General features: G+C 35.2%; 1 non-coding gene across 1 annotated transcript; it reads left to right on the top strand.

The window, feature by feature from the left end:
* The first annotated feature begins 2766 nt into the window (after nucleotides 1-2766).
* On the top strand, nucleotides 2767-2872 carry LOC136401916 (U6 spliceosomal RNA). Its single transcript, XR_010750839.1, has one exon. It is a non-coding gene; the product is annotated as a U6 spliceosomal RNA (small nuclear RNA).
* The last annotated feature ends 5176 nt before the right edge of the window (nucleotides 2873-8048 follow it).

Here is an 8048-nt window from a genome sequence, read left to right as displayed (position 1 = left end):
TCAGTTGCCACGAGCTTAATGATTAATATGTAGTTTTAATATATGGCTTTTAAAATTAGAAGATATTGAAAGGAGTTTAACAAATATTTGTTAAAAGGGAAGGAACAATCAGTATTTCTCATGAAGATGATATTATGTTACAATTTACACACAACTATTAGCACAGGAAAATTAAGCACCTATTCTGAAGAACACAGAGTGCAGAGACCAGGATCCAACAGATGTTTCTATTAATGTACAAAGAGCCTGCTCATTTCCTAATGCTCTGTTCCAATGTCATGACTTTATTCCTAATGACTTCATTGAAAATACTAGAAGTTTCAATTAACCTTTCACTATTTATGGCTTAGGAAATCTGAGATCAAATGAAGCATAGACTTCTATCAGAGGTCCTTTACTTAACCCAAATATCCAGCTGAGACCACAGAGTAATAATGCATTTTGAGTAAGCTGTAAGACCAAATAAATTTATGCTGATACTTTGGCCTCTTATCAGGATAAGTGCATATTTTAATGTTTAAGAGAGTCCAATTTATCTTCACCTTAGGAGCTGACAAACTGGTTCTGGCAACCTTAACAGAATTTTGCAAATATCTGAAGGTTTATATGAATAACATTCTATAAAAGAAGAGATTAAAGATAGATGATAATAAATTATTAGCTAGGTAGAAAAATAGAGATATTGTATATAAAATCATTATTAGAGAAAGAAGTTAAAGACAAAACAATTAAATGACAGATCAAACAAATTTTTCACAAACTTAAAACAGTAATATGTCACCCCATTAAAATTAATTTAAAAAAAAAAAAGAAAGAAAAGTCAAAATAAAAAACAGTAATAACTTCTAGATGTTGAAGTCTAATTTAGCCTGGGTCCTTATAAAAAACTAGTTAAATGTTGTTTACTTTTTTAGTTTTATTAAAATATAATTTAATAGAAAAATATTGCACACATTTAATATATGCAAGCTTTTGATGATTTTGACATAAGCAAAGTTTCTGTTATAATAAATGAATAAGTTCTAGAGAACTGCTATACAACATAGTTAACCCATAGTTAACATTATGGTATTGTGTCCTGTAAAATACTGTTTATTTTTTTTACAATATCTGTTGTGGTAGGAGAAACAGATGGACAGAAGTAATCAGCTTCACCCAGCTTTTAAATATTGTTGATATAAAATTATGTGTAGTGTTTTTTTAATTTTAAAAAAAATTTAGAGCCCTGGCCAGTTGGTTCAGTGGTAGAACGTCGGCCTGGCGTGCAGGAGTCCTGGGTTCGATTCCTGGCCAGGGCACACAGGAGAAGCACCCATCTGCTTCTCCACCCCTTCCCCTCTCCTTCCTCTCTGTCTCTCTCTTCCCCTCCCACAGCCAAGGCTCCATTGGAGCAAAGTTTGCCGGGGAGCTGAGGATGGCTCTGTGGCTTCTGCCTCAGGCGCTAGAATGGCTCTGATTGAGGCAGAGCGACACCCCAGATGGGTAGAGCATCGCCCCCTGGTGGGCATGCCGGGTGGATCCCGGTCGGGCGCATGCGGGAGTCTGTCTGACTGCCTCCCTGTTTCCAACTTCAGAAAAATGCAAAAATAATAATAATAATAATAATAATAATAATAATATAAATGTGCTATTATATCCAGTTTCTCAATATTTTTTTATTTTTTGCTTTTTACCTCAGTTTTATTATTTTCTGCTTTTTACTTCAGTTATGTTTGTTAGACTTTTCAGAAACACTGGATGGTTTAATTTCCCTCATACTAGTAATTAGTTTTGCAAATTATCAGTTTTCTTATTTTATCTTTTTTTTGAGTTATCAATTTCTTATTTGCGCTATACTTATTTTTGGTATTGTGCTCTTTTTCTGAACTTTTGGAATGAGATTATACCTTTCCTACAGAATATTTCCTTTGGTTCATAGTGCTTTTAATAATTTTTCTTTGTTGTTCATTTTCAAATTTCATTGATTAAATGTATAATTCAATCATTTTTAAATGTCATATGTTTGAACAATTAAATATTTAAGGTTTTGAATTAGCTCTTGGAATTCATTTCATATTTTGATATGAAATAGTTTTATTTTTATAGTCTGTAAATAATAAAAAGTTACTTTTATATTTTATTTCCTGTCCAATATTAATTTTGGTTGATTGTATTTAATAATTTATTTTTTAAATGTATACAATTTTTAAAGTGGTAGACTTTGTTAGTGAAATATCTGGCCTTTAAGTCTAATTTGTTTCATTAGTTGTGTTTTATAATATTTTACAAGAGTTTCTATCAAGTTATTTATATACTTTTAACAGCTTTTCACATGAAATTAATCAAGTTTATATATCCTGCTAAAATTACTTGAGTATGTTGTCATTGTGAACCATACTTATTGATATAAAATTACCCTATTCTATGATTTGTCTTGAATTTTCCCTTTTTCAGAATTCAATATTGCTTTCTTTACTTTTCATTTCTATTCACCCTATAATATTTCACTATTTTTCATTTATTAAACACCTATGTCACTATTTTAGATGTACCTTTTTTATAAGCAGCATATTGTTTATAAAAGAGTAATCATGAGGTGCAGCAAAAATTGTGTGTCCTGAGCAAAAACAAGCATTCACAAATTTAGTCCTACTAAAAACACTGCATATCTGATTATTGAAGGAATGATGAATAAATCACCAAAAATATTTCATCTTTAAAAATACTAAATCCTTGTGTCTTTTATTATAATTAATGAATATTCAATTATATATCAAAACACATGGTGTGCTCACTTCGGCAGCACATATACTAAAATTGGAACCATACAGAGAAGATTAGCATGGCCCTGTGCAAGAATGACACGCAAATTCGTGAAGCGTTCCATATTTTTAAATTAAAAACAAAAAAAAAACAAAAAAAACCCATGTGGTGATTAGCTATTTGTGATGTCAATGTATATTTTGATGTGACTAAAAGCATTTAGGTCACACTGCTTAAAACAGATACAATATAGAAAAGAGGCTCATATTCTTGTGTTGAGAAAATACTAAACTCTCATTATAGTCTGCTCAAAAATAATACACATGATTACAAATGATGTTCCTATAATGGTTAGGGTTATCAATGGGCTTCTTAGATAATTAAATTGCTGTCAGTCAGAGCGTCCTCACCGAGCCACAGCGTGCCAGGGGGATTCCCTGGTCAGGGCACATATAGGAGCAGCTCCATGTTACTGTCTCTTTCTCTCTCCCTGCCTCTCTCTCAAAAAAAAAAATGAATGAAATAAAATAAAATTAGTAACAATTATATACTATAATACTAGGTGCTAGACACTGTAACAAGCAATATGTGTATGTACATATATTTTTATTTTTTAAATTTATATAAATTCAATGTATATAACCTTAGTGAGTAATTACTATTATTATTCCAATTTTACAGACAAGAAAAATAAGAAACAGGAAAATTTGGTATCTTTCCCAAGGTTACGCAGTGTATCAGTTCAAGTTCTCCAGAGAAACACGATCAGTTGGATTTATTTTAAGAAATTGGATCAAGTAATTGTAGTGCCAGCAAATCTAAAATCCACAGGCCAGACCAGTACAATGGACTATCAGGCAAGAATTGATGAGGCAAGGTTGAGTTTTAAATTTATAGGACCAATCATCAAGCTGGAAACTCAGGCCATATTTTTATATTACAAGTTTTAAAGTAGAATTTCTTCTTCCCCAAAGCAACCTCAGTTTTTTGCTCTCAAAGTCTTCAAATAATTGGATGAGGCTCACCCATATAACTCAGAGTAATCTCCTTGATGGTAGATGTTAATTATATTTACAAAATATGTTCACTGCAACTTTAATAATAAAAGCCTCTTATTATCAGAGGTGGCCAACTATATAAATCAGAGAAAAGACAAAAAACTACCTTTTGTTTTTATATCCATGAACAACCTCCTCAATTTACCTGTAAGTCTCTATATAACTCAACTGAGAAGCACTTGGAATAGGAATGGGGACAGAGAAGACAGACCATCTAAAGAAATATCCTTATTATGGTGTTTGTATCATTCAGCCTTTAGTGAGAGGCATGTCGGCACTTTAGATCTTTAACAGTACTCACTGCCAAATGCCATACACTGTTTAAAATATTATTATATTAAAGCATTTAAGAGAAATGTACTTATTAAGATCTATGACTAGCCTGTTCTCTTTACCTTCAGCTGTTGAAGCTCTGTGTTCAACAGAATTTAAAACCTGTCATTAGTTGTATTCTAGAGGGTCTACCATATTTTCCCATGTATAAGATGCTCCCACATATAAGACACACCTTAATTTTCAGGCCTGAAATTTGAAGAAAAAAAAGTGTTACATAAAGTTATTGAACTCAAGTTTTATTCATCATAAAATTCATACAACTCCTCATCACTGTCAAAACTCCCATCTATTAGCGTGTCCTCATCTGTGTCTGATGAGGAATCACTGTCTTCAATAATGAGTACAAATACAAACACAAAAAAAGCAGGAAAAGCAAGTAAAAAAAATCCACAACCACTATATAAGACACACCCAGTTTTTAGGCCACAATTTTTTTGAAAAAGTGTGGGTCTTATACATGGGTAAATATAGTACATATAAGACAGTAATGTGCTAAAAGATTCATTAAAAGAATGAATTGGGGTCTTGGCCAGTTGGCTCAGTGGTACAGCATCGGCCTGGCGTGCAGGAGTCCCGGGTTCAATTCCCGGCCAGGGCACACAGGAGAAGTGCCCATTTGCTTCTCCACCCCTCCCCCTCTCCTTCCTATCTGTCTCTCTCTTCCCCTCCCGCAGCCAAGGCTTCATTGGAGCAAAGTTTGCCTGGGCACTGAGGATGGCTCTGTGGCCTCTGCCTCAGGTGCTAGAATGGCTCTGATTGCAGCAGAGCATCGCCTCCTGGTGGGCATGCCAGGTGGGTCCCGGTTGGGCACATGCGGGAGTCTGTCTGACTGCCTCCCCGTTTCCAACTTCAGGAAAAAAAAAAAAAAAAGAATTGGCTTCTTAGCCAGTCATTTCAAAATCAATGGAGCAATACTTTATTTATTGCATAAAAATTAATTTATGCAATTATTTTAATAATAAATTTGATTTTTACTTAATAGGCATACAATGAGTATTTTGTGAATGTTATTCTGAATACTGTTTTTGAAAGAAAGCTGTTTTGTCGTGCAATTCCTGGAGGAACATTTCGTATGCATTTATGACCACATGACAGCAGTAAGTCCTGTATATGTACATTTGAATACATGTTGACACCAAGAGCATACTTAAAAATTGAATGGAGCTGTCAATCATGTCAGGAGTTTGTACTGTTCTCCTTATTGAATCTTTCCACCTAATAAGCATTCCTTATTCTTATTCTTCACTCAGTTACTTCCAAGCCCTCCAACATTCCTTGACCAGTACTAGAAACCAACAAATCTTCCTCCTAAACCAATTACCTTTCTCCTCAGCAACAGATTTTTAGCTGAGCACATTCTTACCTGAAATAAGAGTATACTGCCCCAAATTACTGGCAACTACCTAAGTGGAACATAAAACAGGGCAAAGTTCAGTGCCCTGAGGCAAAAGCCACAGTGACTTTACTGACAAAAGTACTAAACACAGTACTGTGCTGAACTCAGCACAATAAGAATAGAATTAGCAATTCTGATTAATCAGTAGGTGGGGACATTTGAGCTACTTAGCTTGCCCATTAATCTGCTCTAAAGAAGTTCTCCTTCCTGACTGCCTCATTCTCTTCTCCTCATCTTCTTCTATGCTTTCTGACTTCCTCATTTTTGTCCCTGCTTCTACTTTGTGTGTATCAATAAACACCCATAAGGACTGGGGGGGGGGGGGGGTCACAGAAGTCTCATGAAATCTGTGTAGGACATTGTGAGGCATTTTCCCCTAGGTCCCTCGGTGCACCCCATGTGGTCTCCACATAGTCATTGCCTCCACAACAACTACCAAGGGTTCTATGACTAAATTCTGGTCAATGGGTATCTATAAAAGTGTTTCATAGAGTTTGAAACAAATTAATGGACAAGAGTTACGATAGCTAGTTTGAACCCATTATTTTCCCTTATATCTTTAATACTTTTGCTACTCAGACATGATGAATGAAGTTCCTCCAGTCACTTTGAACCATGTGATGACCTTAAGAACAGTACTTCCCTGGATGGTAAAACACAGGGAAGGATCAGAGTTGGGTTGTCAAAGGATCTATGGTGCTATCATACTAACACTGTGTTTCCAATTTCTAATTTTATGTGAAAGTTCAATAATTTTTACTTATATAAACCAGTATAATCTGGAGTTTTTAAAAAGGCCTAATTTAAATCAATACATTGGTTTTGCACTTATTAATAGTTTTAAAAACTAAATTTAGTCTCAGTCAGAAATAGTAGTGTTGGAGATACCAATGGCGTATTGTACAGAACTAGAACAAATATTCCCAAAATTTGTATAGAACCACAAAAGACCCCAAATAGCAACACCAAATTTGAGAAAGAAGAACAAAGTTGGAGGATTCATGATAAATTATATTAAATTATACTACTGTGTTAAGCCAGTAGCCGCGGCCACCATCCCAGCCGCCTGGCCCATGCAGGTTCGCATTGGATTTGGACAGTCGGTAATGAAACAATGGAGCCATCATCTTTAATCTTAGCTTGCACCCGGCGGGCAAGTAAAAACACACACTGGACTCCAACACCCACTCATTCAGTGCTCAAAAAGCTACTGACTTATCTGAGTTTCCTAGAATCAAAGGTTTCTAGCTCACCAGACTTATTCACCTCTGTTCCCCATCTCCTTCCTTCTCCCTGCACAAACTCTGCACAAACTGGCTTCTCACTCAACACTCCACCATCTTGGCTGCTTCTCCTGGCCTCTTCCACGTGGCCTTTCTCTGCTCTCCTCTCTGCTCTCCTCTCTAATGCTAATCTCAGGAACCGAGAGAGTAAGTTCCCATTCTGCCCCTATTTTATAGTGTAGAAATCAAAACCTTTAATCCAATATACAAAATAAGGAAGTCTCTAATACAAACTCACTTATCTGGGGCATGATGGGATTGCACCACCCCACATCAAAAAGGGTGGGAAAGGCTTAGTCCTAATACCAAGCCCCAAGCTACAAGGATCCTCCTTGTCCACAGCCCACCCCCAACACACATTAATATCACCTGAGCAACAAGATTCCATGTGGGAAGCGCCATCTTTAACAAAGTGAGCATAATATATTTTATCTGCCCAACATACTGCAAAGCCATGGTAATCAAAACAGCATGGTACTGGCATAAAAACAGACATATAGATCAATGGAACAGAATTCAGAGCCCAGAAAAAAAACCCAAGCATTTACGGTCAATGAACACTTGACAAAGGAGACAAGAACATACAATGAGGTAAAAACAGCCTATTCAATAACAAGATCACTTTCTTACACCACACACAAGAGCAAACTCAAAATGAATTAAAGACTTAAATATTAGACTTGAAACTATAAAAATCCTAGAAGAAAACTTAGTCTGTAAAATCTCAAACATTTCTCATGGCAATATTTTTTCTGATATATATTCATAGGTAAAGGAAACAAACAAAAATAAACAAATGGGGCTGCATCAAACTAAAAAGTCTTTGCACAGCAAAAAAACCCATCAACCAAAAAAAAAAAAACACCCAGTGAGTGGGAGAACATATTCTTCAATGATATATTTGATAAGTAGTTAATATTTAAAATGTATTAAGAACTTCTACAATTTAACACCAACAAAATCCAAACAACCCAACCCAATTTAAAAATAGAAAAAGAAACTGAATAGACACTTCTCCAAAGAGGACATTCAGATGGCCAATAGGCAAAAGAAAAGATGCCCAACTTCACTAATCATCAGAGTGGTTTTAGCAAACTAAAACCACCATGAGCCTGACCTGTGGTGGCACAGTGGATGAAGCGACGACCTGGAATGCTAAGGTCACGGATTCAAAACCACCATGAGATAATATCTCACACCTGTTAGAATAACTTTCATCAATAAATCAACAAA

Source organism: Saccopteryx leptura, chromosome 3 (assembly GCF_036850995.1).
Source record: "Saccopteryx leptura isolate mSacLep1 chromosome 3, mSacLep1_pri_phased_curated, whole genome shotgun sequence".
NCBI lineage: Eukaryota > Metazoa > Chordata > Mammalia > Chiroptera > Emballonuridae > Saccopteryx > Saccopteryx leptura.
The sequence above is the reverse complement of the archived record's forward strand: the minus strand, read 5'-3'. Positions and strand labels throughout refer to the sequence as shown.